This window comes from Siphateles boraxobius, unplaced genomic scaffold (assembly GCF_051911475.1).
Source record: "Siphateles boraxobius isolate OS27281-9 unplaced genomic scaffold, OSU_SipBor_1 61, whole genome shotgun sequence".
Classification (NCBI taxonomy): domain Eukaryota; kingdom Metazoa; phylum Chordata; class Actinopteri; order Cypriniformes; family Leuciscidae; genus Siphateles; species Siphateles boraxobius.
In genome coordinates, this window is record NW_027509188.1 from 3716872 (window position 1) to 3730168 (window position 13297).

At 38.0% G+C, this 13297-nt stretch overlaps 1 long non-coding RNA gene across 2 annotated transcripts; it reads right to left on the minus strand.

Annotated features, from left to right (window-relative positions):
- Positions 1-1567: 1567 nt before the first annotated feature.
- On the minus strand, positions 1568-2161 carry LOC143718503 (uncharacterized). 2 transcript variants are annotated; one of them, XR_013196413.1, is made up of 3 exons: positions 2087-2161; positions 1866-1940; positions 1568-1603 (listed from the first exon to the last, which is right to left on the minus strand). It is a non-coding gene; the product is annotated as an uncharacterized LOC143718503 (long non-coding RNA). The 2 variants fall into 2 exon arrangements; XR_013196414.1 differs by having other exon boundaries at positions 1578-1603; positions 1850-1940.
- Between the last annotated feature and the right edge of the window lie 11136 nt (positions 2162-13297).

Genomic DNA, 13297 nt, shown 5'->3' on the forward strand with positions numbered 1-13297 from the left:
GGAGGTTGATCAGCCACAGCCACAGTCCCAGCCCCCTGGTCCACAGATACTGCGGCTACTGAATCTAAAATGAGTGAAGAGATAGCATTGTCCATCATAATATACAATTAGGTCATAACAGAGACCTGAAAAAAAAGAGCTTAAAGCAATACTACAGAGTACATCCAACCATAGCCCTGTTGTTTGAGCTTCCCAAGTGCTGTTGGTAGGAAGAAGAACAAGAGAATTTGGTACAGCATAGACTACATAGCAAACCATCTGAGACCATGAGCTCACTTTTAGTTTAATTTCTCATGGTACCATTCAAAATAAAGTTCATGTTCTCTGTTTGGTCTATGTTGTACCAAATTCTCTCGTTCTTGTTCCCACTGACAGCATACAGTGAGCTCAAATAACAGGGCTCTCCCCACTGCTCTTCTCCCTGTACACTAATGACTGCACTTCTAAAGACCCCACTGTCAAGCTCCTGAAATTTGCAGACGACACCACTGTCATCGGTCTCATCCGGAACGGTGACGAGTCTGCTTACAGACTGGAGGTTGAACAGCTGGCTGTCTGGTGCAGTTATAACAACCTTGAGCTGAACACGCTCAAAACAGTGGAGATGATCGTAGACTTCAGGAGGAACAGCCCAGCACTCCCTCATGAACAGCACTGTGGAAGCAGTGGAGTCATTCAGGTTCCTGGGCACTATCATCTCTCAGGACCTGAAGTGGGACAATCACATTGACTCCACTGTGAAAAAGGCCCAGCAGAGACTGTACTTCCTTCGCCAGCTGAGGAAGTTCAACCTGCCACAGGATCTGCTGATTCAGTTCTACTCAGCCGTCATTGAGTCTGTCCTGTGCGCTTCCATCACTGTCTGGTTTGGTTCAGCTACCAAATCAGACATCAGGAGACTACAACGGACAGTCCGGACTGCGGAGAGGATCATTGGTGCCCCCCTGCCAAACCTCCAGGACCTGTACTCTTCCAGAGTGAGGAAGAGAGCAGGTAAAATCATCACAGACTCCACTCACCCTGGACACCACCTGTTTGAACTGTTAGCGTCAAGACGGAGACTCAGATCACTGGCCACAAGAACATCTCGGCACAGGAACAGTTTCTTCCCACAGGCCATTTCCCTCCTGAACAGTTAACACACCTCCCAAGGCATATGCCTGTAAGTGCAATACTCCCACTGTTTAGTGCAATATCCCACAACTCAGGTGATACTTATATGTAGATTTATTTATTTATAATATTCAAAACACTGTAAATAGGTTCATAATCTGTAAATCTGAAAATGTCTATTCTGACTAAACCCAACTGTGATAGTTTTATTCTCATATATTTATATTTTTTATTCTTATAATTTGTAGTATTATGTTTCATGTTGTATTTGTATTTGTATATGTCCACTGGAAGCCTCAGTACCAAAACAAATTCCTTGTGTGTGCAAGCACACTTGGCAATAAAGCTCTTTCTGATTCTGATTCTGATTCTATGGTTTGAATTACTCAGGACACTGTAAAACCTTGTACTGTAGGAGGAGGGCTAAGCAACCATTCTGGACCATCCTCAGTCCCAGCCCCCCGGTCCAAACTCATGCCGCTTGTCAAATCTGAGGATGAGAATGAGAATGAGTGGAAAGAAGATGTTGTCTCTCTAAAGTGTATACACAGATTACATAATATACAGTACAATTAGGGTCTGTATTCACAAAGAATCTTAGGGATGAAAGTATCTCAACATTTTAGGAGAAAAAAAATTGCGCTAAGCCCTAATGAGGAAATTTTAACATCATTTAGGAATTATTTTGTGCTAAAATGAAATTCTTTGTGAATTTTGTGAAAGAACATAAATAAACCTGAAGAGCTTAAGACCTTGTCCAGTAGGAGGTTTGTTAAAATCAGCCACAGTCCCAGCCCCCTGGTCCACGGATATTGTGGCTACTGAATCTGAGGATGAGCGGAGAGATGGTGACATTGTGTCTTAGAAAGGTTTAAATAGGTGTAGTGAAAAGACATCTGCTGCTAAAGCATATTTTCACAAAAATCTCAGAGAACACAATAAAGTGAAGGCACCAAATCTGGGCCAAATGCACCTTGTTCTCTTAATGGGGCTGTTATCTCAAAATTTAGAGTGACAGTAGCCTCCTCAGGCTCATGGCTACTGTCTGTTGCCTGTTCTGTATTCACTAGAAGAATACAAACACAAAACATTTACTATACGCAATTAGGTCAAAATGTGAAAGCTAAGGCAAAATAATACAAAATCCACATGCCTCATATAATCAGAGAAGCACAGTTGCCCTTACTATTTCCAATCATTGCTTAACACCATCTACCCCTAAATAATAATATATATAAAAAAATACATATATAAAGTTTATAGTATATAAATATAGTCTTACCTTCAAACATCATTTTAAAAATTTCATAAATGTTTTCCACACAGGTCTGTGCACTTTTGCCCAACACTTTATCTTTAGGCAAGATCATTTTGGCCTTCTTGTGTGGATATTCCACCAGGAGCAAAGGCCTCCAGCCGACTGCGTGCAGCTTCTCTATCTAAAGATTTAAAAAAAACATTTAAAAAAAAAACATTAAAAACAATTACAAGTGCTTTGGTGTGGCTGTGTATGGATCTTTGTCTGCTTATCACAAAGCTGGGACACAAATGCAGGTCAACAAGAAATACTTAGGGTAGAAGCAGACTTTTGGAACATCACAAGGAATAGCTGTATTCAAGATCCCAGAGGATCCCAGAAGCCCTTTGTGGGTTGTTGCTGAATGTATCTTAAAGTACTGCAGGCTAAGTGATCCTGAGAGTCTTTGGTCTGTTTGCAACGTTTTTCAATGACAGTAGAGTACAGTTAAGATGCTAAAACTGTTGAATAAATAGCTTTCATAAATATGTTAATGCATTATCTTGTCTCAGTCAAAACCAGAAAGTCTCCCCAGTACCCAAAAATAACTGGACTATGGTGACAGGACAACAAAAGTTACTTACCAAAATGATGGCATCGTCCCACAAATGTGAGGTCACCTGATTTTTTTTTGTGTTGGCAACCCATATCTTTTTTTTTCTCTCGAATTTTTCAATCTTTTTGTTTAGGCGCACATTTTTAGGCTGTGGGGCCTTGCACATAGGGGCACTTCTTGAAGCCATTAAAAATTTTATTTTTGCACGCTGGGCATGTCTTCTTGAGCCCTCCACCTTTTGACATGTTTTGATGCTGTAAACCAGACAGAAGGCATAATGTATGTCACAAACATGACTTCGTCCTGGTTCAGTTATAATACAGTTTAAGTAAGACACTGGATTTACTCCAAACATCTGAATATCAGACTTTGATGGCTAACTTATGGTTATGTTTGATGGACGCTTTTTTAGTAAGTAACAATAAAAAACACAAATCAAAAACTACAAGATATAAAATACTACACTATTTCAATATACATTAAATGTCTAGAACATCATACCTCAACAGCAACAACAACAAACAAACAATATGTAATACCAAAAGATATTTGACATAGATATGGGTGTAAAGTTATCAAAATTTCTCACCCTGGCCTCATTGGGATCTTCAAAGACTCCTGGGTGGTTTTCTGACATGGTTATACGATACAAAAATACAGACAATAGACACACTATACAGTTATGAAGATGAGTGTGTGTGTGTGTGTGTGTGTGTGTGTGTGTGTGTGTGTGTGTGTGTGTGTGTGTGTGTGTGTGTGTGTGTGTGTGTGTGTGTGAGTGAGAGAGAGAGAGAGAGAGAGAGAGAGAGAGAGAGAGAGAGAGAGAGAGAGAGAGAGAGAGACAGAAAGTGTGAGAGACTTAAGAGAGAAACAGAGTGAGCGAGAGAGATTGAAAGAGTGGCTCTTAAAAGTGCCTTTGTTTTTTTAAACGATAGAGATAGAGCAATGGAGATAATATGTAAAAAGCAAATAATCTGTAGAACAGACAAGAAAGCATAATTAGATATACAGTATCTCTGAGAAAAAAATATAATGTCCACATTAATGCGAGACACTACAGGTGAATAGGGTAAACTTTTAAAATAATAGATATCACCATGAAACTTCCTCAGTTGATTAATTACACAATTAAGTATATAAAAACAGTGTATTATAAGTTTTTGAAATGTGTATGTTTAATTATGCAAAGTAGGCATTATCTCATTAAATAAGCGCAATTTTGCATATATATTTTCGGTAACAAAAATCTGAACATATGCATATGATAAAATTATTTTTTTCATTTTGTTTACACACAAGATGATTTGAAACAATATCAGACGGATTTCAGGATAGGGCCTAGCTATATGCTTTCATTACTTAGGAAATAATACTGGAGAAAAAAAATCGATTTCCTCTATATTTTTTGGTGTACATGATGGTGCTACATAGGATGAGATGTTGGTAACGTTACTGGATGGATGAAAAAAAATAAACTCATTTTGAGAAAACATTAAATATTTGTAATGTAAAAATGCATACTTTTTTTAGAGAAAAACCACTAACGTTACAGACACGATATCATGTCAACTATTTAGCAATCAACAAAACAAGCCATCTAAAACGCATTAAAACGTTTAATTCAACATTTATAGATAGTAAATAAGTAGCAGGTCTGAGATACATACCGATTTGTAGAGGGGATCCTCGCAATGACGGAAAAACCGCGAAAGTGGGGTCGCCGTCATGGCAACAGACTCGTCCGATTTAACATTAATTTATAATTAGTCTTTATCATTTTTTTTTCGTTGTCTGTATATGCCTATCTTTCAATTGAGTAAACATAAAAAAAATTGTAAATTAGTCCAAATATTATTTACACAAGATGATGGATGGGGAGTTTGATTGATCAAGCCTGCCTCTAGTTATCCGGTTATCCGTGTGTCCCGTCACGGAAGAATCCGTGGTGCCATCACAGAATTTGTCAATAAGCAAAAGGCTATAGAAACTGGTCAGGGGAGATAATATGTTCACAGTTTAATTAGGCTACATGCATGCAAAAACAGACAACTTGAATAGCCTACTGAAAGTGTCAAAATCAGCAATAGGCAATCTCGTCCAGTGAAGGTGAAAAAAATCTGTGGCGACGACTGAATATTCCGTGGTCCCGTCACAGAATTTGACAATAAGAAAAACTGTTACAAACTGATCGGGCGAGATAATATGTTCACAGTTTAATTAGGCAACATCGCAAACACAGACAACTTACTGTAATAGCCTAAAGTGTCAAAATCAGCAATAGGCTATATCGTCCAGTGAAGGTGAAACAATCTGTGGCGACCACTGAATATTCCGTGGTACGGTCACGGTAGAATCCGTGGTGCCATCACAGAATTTGTCAATAAGCAAAAGGCTATAGAAACTGGTCAGGGGAGATAAGAGGTTCACAGTTTAATTAGGCTACATGCATCACAGACACAGACAACTTGAATAGCCTACTGAAAGTGTCAAAATCAGCAATAGGCAATCTCGACCAGTGAAGGTGAAACAATCTGTGGCGACCACTGAATATTCCGTGGTACGGTCACGGAATTCAGGGTGACCAGACGTTATCCTAGCGATCAAACGACGGCAGAACAATGCAATATCAAGTTAAAATCACTTTAAAACTAAATATTTAAAGTAAAGTACTTTAAGTAAACTCAGAATATTTAAAGCGATACATTTACAAATTATAAAACGACGTCAATTGGGGGAGCGCGTGTGTTGTAACTGTCCGTGTGTGGACCACGGATGCTGCCTGTCATTGACTTACATAGGCATCACTTCCGTGGGCACATCACGGAATTTTCGGCGATTCCGTGAAACTTCCACGGATTTTGAGTTAAGGGTCCGTGTTCATTTCACGGAATTCTGTGAGATCAGGTTGTTTTTGGTGGTGTCAGCGGAATACACTGAAACAAATAAATAAACTTAGGGAGTTTTGTAGTTATGTAGATTATTGAGATTATGTTTTAAATTATTTTTCAGTGTTAAAAAATTACTCTTATACAATTGTTTTTTATTTGCACTGATATAGCAACCTAAATATTTAATTTTACTACTTTGTACTTTAAATTGTTTAAATACTTCTGGGTTTATTTGTTTTCGGCCAAAAGTCAAAATTTCAGTTTTACCACTATTAATTTAATAACCTGAAATTTTTGAGAATTGACTCATTATATTAATTACACTCGGGATTGAAATGTCCAAATCACTTAAATACAACAGCAAATCGTCAGCAAATAAACTTAATTTATATTCATTTTTGCCTATAGTGATACCAGTTATATTATCTGTCTGTCTTATTTTCTCAGCCAAGGGTTCAATAGCCATCGCAAACAACGCCGGTGATAATGGACAGCCTTGAGCAGTAATCCGGCTTAATGAAATGCTTCCGATAGAACGCCATTGGTATAGACTTGTGCTTTGGGGGCTCTATACACAGTTTCTACCATATTAATAAATTCTACTGGGAATTCAAATGTTTCAAGCACTTTATACAAATATGACCATTCAAGGCGGTCAAATGCTTTTTCGGCATCGACCGCCATCAAAGTCAAGTCTATACTATATTTTTTTGCATATTGTATTAAGGACATACATGTTCTAACATTAGTTCTAAGATCCCTATTAGGAATAAACCCAGCTTGATTATGATGGATAATACTAGGTAGGATTAATGCCAATCTATTATTCATTACTTTTGTTATAATTTTCTTGTCACAGTTGATTAAACTAATAGGCCTAAAATCAGAAGGCTTATTGCATTCACGACCTGGTTTTGGTATCACAGAAATAGTTGAAAGATACATAGTTTCTGGCAACTTTTGTTGATTAACAAATGCATTTACAACTTCCAGGAATAAGGATCTAATATTTGGCCAAAATGTGGAGTAAAACTTGATAGGGAAGCCGTCTATTCCTGGGGCCTTTTTTTCCCGGAAATACCTTAATTGCAGCTTCAATCTCAGAAGTTGTAAAGACTTTCCGGATATCCTCCTTTTGATTATCTGATAAGCGCTGTAATTTAACTGATTTAAGAAAGGAATCTGGGTCATCGTCTTTAACCTCAGATGTATACAAGTTTTCATAAAATTGCTTAAATCTTTTATTAATAATATCATTATTTGTAATAACATCATCTGATTCTTCCTCTTTTAAAGATATAGACTTAGTCTTTGTAACCCTTTTGACCATTGATGCCAAGTGTTTACCCGATTTATTAGCTGAAATATAATTAAGCTTATTCGAATTTTGTCTAAAATCTTTAACTTTATCCATCAATATAGTGTCCATTTCCATTTTCTTTTCTTGGAGTTTACTTTTTATTGTTTGGTCTCCATTTTTAAGTTGTCTTTCCATTAAATTAATATCCTGTTTTATTTCAGTCATATTCCGCTCAAAAATAACTTTCTTTTTTGCTGCAAAGGCTATCATTACCCCCCTTATATATGCTTTAAAGGAATCCCATATAATACAGATATTTGGCTTATCTTGAGGATGGGGTTGCTGCACATTAGTTAAGATAAAAATATTAATGTATTCTTTTACATAAGCAACAAATTCCATATCCATCAAATATTTCCTATTCATTCTCCAAATTCTATGCCGTAGGGTGTTTTCCTTCGGAGTCATGGTACAGACAACTGAAGCATGATCAGATATCAATTTCACATGATATACAATTATTAATTCCCACCTGAGACACAAAGAGATAATCCAATCTACTATAACTATTCTGGGGTTTTGAATAATAAGTATAATCTTTTGAGTTTGGATGCAAGGTCCTCCATATATCTTGAAGAGCATTGACAGAAAGAAATTTCTGTAAATGTTTTGGAACATTGACCTTCCTAGTTTTTGTTGTGCTGTCACAAACATTAAAGATACTATTTAGGTCACCTCCCATAATTATCAGTCATGTTTGTGAACTATCCAATCTTGTTTGAATATCTTTTAAAAAGGCCATATTTGAAGCCGGAGGTCTATAAATGCTCAAAAGCGTATTCAATTCACCAAATAATTCACACTTAATTATAAGGTATGGACCATACGGATCTGAATACTGTGACACTAGTGTAAAGGGCATTCTCTTATTAATCAGTATCCCAACTCCTCTACTTCTGGATGTATATATAGCCTCAAAGGCCTCCCCCACCCATCTTCTTTTCAAATACTCTATTTGACCAGCTTTAAAATGGAGTTCTTGAAGAAAAACTATGTCAGCGGACAATTTTTCCAAATGATAAATAACTTTGTGTTTTTGTGAACCCTCCTGTAGTCCATTTACATTCCAAGTTACTACTCTAAATGTGTTTAACATATCTTTTGTATTCATTGTATGCATTTTTATATTAATTACTAATTTATATAATTTTATGTTTATTTTTTATATGTAAATGAAATGATATAGAGCAGACTGCATAGCCCAGCCCCATCTGCAGAATAACTTTGTTCAAAAATAATAGGGAGCACCTAAACAATTCAAACAAACATTCATCCATCCATATCAACATGTAACATATACACAACATATTCCCCCTCCCTCCCTCCCAAAGAGCATGCTTTGTTAGAGCTTCAACTCCTAACTCCATTTGACATGGAAACTGTGACTTCCAACTAGTTCAAATAGTACCACCCCCCTTTTAAAGAAATAATAATAATAAAACAAAGGGAAGGAAAATAATAATAATACTATAAAAAATAATATAAAAAAAGAATATATATGTTTATAAATACCAATAAATAAGACCACTGCTATTATTACAGAAAAAGTAATTAAATAAATAAAGATCTTAGAAACCTTATTTCCCAAATTGTCCACACCATTCTGATAGTGGTACCGCCCCCCCCCCCCCCCCCAAAAAAAAAAAAAAAAAAAAAGAAAATAATATTAATAATAATAATAATTATTATTTAAAAAAAGACACGAATAAACAACCACTTTCCGATCCAGCTGTACAATTAGGACATATTCTTTATATTCAAATTCGATATCTTTACATCCCGTTTAATTTCTTCAACGGAGGTTTGAGAGTATTAAATGCTCTTACCAAGTTCTGCAAGATCAGGTCATTTTATACTTAGGTACTTTTTTTTTAGTTCCAATTTAGCTTTCTCCGGTGAGGTGAAGGTATTCACGAGGTCTCCATCCTCCACATACAACGTCGCTGGGAATTTTAGATAAGTCTTAATGTCGATCTTATGCAGCTGTTCTCTCAAAGGCCAGAAAGCCCTTCTTTTCTCCCGCACTGCCGCAGACCTATCGGGCACCACTCTGAAATTGCATCCCTCTATTTGTCTGCGGGTTCCTTTCCAAATATACAACTTCTTCTGATAATGGTGCAGCTTAAAAATGATAGCGCGCGGATACCCGGTGGCGGTGCCATCTCTCTTGGCCCCAACACGGTGCGCCATTTCAAAGTCCTCTTCTTTAAGTTCCAGCTTCCACTTTTCCGCAAAAGTTTTAATCAAGAAAGCAGACATGGGCAAATCCTTTTCACTCCCTTCCAAAACATTCAGCAAGCGCAGATTGTTCTGGCGATGCCTATTCTCCAGTTGGTCAATACAATCCAAAGCATCTTGTAGCTTCTTTTCGAGCGCACCTGTGCGGTTCACCTGCGCCTCCACCAAAACACCGTAATCATGCACCTCAGTCATCGCGCTCTCAAATCGGTTTTCCAAAGCCTCAATCCTCTTCACCGCAGAGTCAAGCAGTGTGTTAGTAGAGGTATTGACTTGCAGTAGCTTGTTGAGTTTGGATTCAAGGCCATCAAACCTGGCGTTGTAATCGATGCCCGTTGCTTCCTCTGCTTCTCTTGCGCCTGCCATTTTTTGTCGTTGTTGCCTCGTGTGCGGTCTCCCTTTCGACATAGGGATCGATTCCTTTCTCTTTTTTCCTCCTTCTTTTTCCTTCCAGTCAATCGTCTGGGTTTGCTTGTTGTTAAATGTTCATTTTAATAGTTGGGGGGCTTAAAAAAAGAACGCATTTAAGCCAAAGCTTTCACACGCCGTGAGGAGCTCTAGCCCTTACGACCTCTCACGCCGCGCATGCTCAGACGTTCGCTAGTAAAATAATAATCCAGATTTTAGACATACCTGTATCGATGCTGGTTTTAATGAGTGGAGAGAAGCTGGTATCATAAGAATATTAGATATTTATGCAGATAATGCTCTTAAGTCTTTCCAAAAATTACAGTTCGAGTTTAATATTTCTCAAGCCCACTTCTTTCGATATTTACAAACACCTAACGCTACAAACTTTATTTAATCTCAACAGCGAACTTGTATGCAGCGAACTTGAACTTTTATGTATAGTTTATCTACATGCTTGTTTATCTACAGGCATGCTAAACATGGTTCTGTGTTTGATTTGGCTACTGTAGTAAAGCCGATGTTTAGTGTTCGTTTTGGGTTAATAGTTCTGGCGACAGATATTTGGCTGCAATCGTTCTAAAAATACAAAAGTAACGGTGCCATACAGTCAGTAACGATCACTATAGATCCGCAGTCTTTACTCAAAAAAAATCCCTTTGAGGACTGTAGTATAATTTGTTAGAACGATTATATGAAAATCTTGTTTATGAAGCTTATTTTTTGTAATACTATAATAATTAGTACAATTAAATAACAGTGTATCTAAAAAGTAATGAGAGAACAACAAAAAACAAACCTTTCTGAAACGTCTTTTAACAGCCGTTCTTGAACAGGTTCTGCTCGATCATCTTCACTAACATTCTCTGGGTCCAATTGGTTTTATTCATACTTTGCAGTCACGTGACTACCATGGATACCTGGCGGGCAACAAACGCTGACAAAATGGCCAATACTACAATCAATTATATAGTGAGGCTATTTTTTTCTATAGAGAATGGCAACTGACGTCACTGCGACGTCATCGCGCAATGTATTGTGGGGAGTATCCGCCATATTGTGAGGCCACACAAGCCAGTAACCAAGCAACACACATTGTTTATGTCATAAGTTAGACCAGTGGTTCTCAACTCCAGTCCTCGGGACCCACTGCTCTGCACATTTTTTCTGTCTCCTTATTTAACACACCTGATTTAGATCACCAGCTCGTTAGGAGAGACTCCTTGAACTGAACTGAGTGTGTCAGATAAGAGAGACATACAAAATGTGCAGAGCAGTGGGTCCCGAGGACTGGAGTTGAGAACCACTAGTTAGAGTTAGACTGTATGAATTATTTATTTGAGCATGCTTAAAACTAGTTTAAAACAAGGTGGATTGTACAGAGACAAACTCCTACCGGACGCCAAGAAACGCTATCTTGAAAAAATTAACTTTATTGGAAATGTCGATCCTTATGAAGTCCCAAAAGATCAGTGGATCCGCGACCCTGACGCCTTACCTCCCGTCACATTTCCTGATATTTTTACCTATTTTGTTTGTGGTGTCAGTGCCTATACCGCTGAGCAGTTTCGTAATTATAAGTCTCTCGAAGCCCACGTTCAGTTTACCAATGGTTTGGTACATGACCTGGAATGTCAACTGTGAAAACACTGTCATCCGAACGAAGTTAAGTTACCAGATTTCTTTCTTTTAGCATGTTTCTGTAACCGGCAACGTTACAATGGTATTAGGCCATTTAGGTTGTTTATTTGTCATTACACAAGACAGGGTTGTATTGAGGGAATGCGCGTGACGTCACCGTCAGCTGGAGTGATTGAGGCCACGGCCACTGAGTGGCAAAAAAACTGAGCGGCAGCATTTGTTTTCAGCGTGAATGCCGCGAAAAACACAAAAAACACATCTAAAACGGGAACGAGCTTAGCGATTGACTCTACAAATACATTTGACAAGAAATCTGCGGTATATTTTTACAGACTGCCGAAAGCTACAGAACAGAGAAGCAAATAGATCGCTGCAATTCATAGAAACAACTGGACTCCAGGCAGCGAAAGGTGGATTTGCAGTTATAATTTTTGTGTCAATATGCTGAATTTAGTGGTAAAATCATTCTCTATATATTGTATTGTTATATATTGCAGTGACAACTCATCAATCAAATATTTACCACTGTATATTCTGTATAATTTGACATTTTTAAATAAACACTGACAAAAAACTATACAAGTTTTAAGTCTAGACGACATGATGATATATATAACATTGATATAAGTGATCACCTGGATTTAGACCTGCCTATATTGTATTTATATAAAGCGTTCACAGGCAAATTTGCTGTATGTATTTCCCTGGTGTCGAAATCAGGCACATATAAATGTCAGGAAACACGATTCCTGGCTGCATGTCAATATCCATGGATCACTGGATCTTTAGTAAGTTGTAAGGAACACTATATTGAGTCCAATCTTTAGTTTAAACTGATAATCGTTTGTTTTACTTGTGTTTTCGCAGTTTCCCCTATTAAATCCAGTCACGCAGCTGCTCTTCTGCCACTCAGTCCGGCTGAGGGGGCGTGTTCCGGCGGGAAAGTGACGTTAATGCATTCCCTCTATACCGATAATTAATAATAAATAAATAAATAAACGATTAGAAAACAGTCGTCCGAACGAAGGTAACTTGACCGGCTTTCGTTCTTTTGGCATAGTTGTAGAATATGACACCGGCAATAAGGTTGTGTATGTGTCATTGTACAGCACAAGCCCATGTAATGATACAAATAAATAAATAAAGCCTTAAACAGTCAAAGTGTAACGTTAGCGAAGTTTGAAGGAGCTATCGGCTGCTGCTTTTACAAGCGCCTCCGGTTGCAAAAGCAGAGAGAATACATTAACATTACAATATCCACCTGTTTTACAATATTCACATTTGTTTTTGTCTTTGTTAAGGTCATGCACTCTCAGCGACTGAATGAACCGCCTTTAAAGCCATGGGTGATCGTCAGCAGCCGTGGAAAGGTGGAGTGTGCACACTGTACATGTATGGCAGGAGTAGCGGAGACATGTACCCATTTGGGCGCTATGTTATTTAAACTGGAGGCTACTTTTCGGATTCGTGGGGAAAAAACTGTCACCGACATACCAGCATACTGGGTTTTGCCCAGCAATTTGAGCAATATCACAGCTGAAGTGGGATACAAGATAGACTACACCTCATCTGCTAGGCAAAAAAAAGTGCTTGACCAGCGCATAACTGCACCCTCCACTGCGCCAGGCATTAGGAGTCGTGCCTAAAAAAGGAAAATTCCCCTAGCTAAACTTGATGAGTTGTCACCCCTGCTTGACACACTGCTGCAGCATAGCAAGGCTGTTGGTTTGTCAGGGATGGATAAGTACACACTGTACACAGACACAGTACAGCCCTCTGCAGTGCCCGAGTCCCTT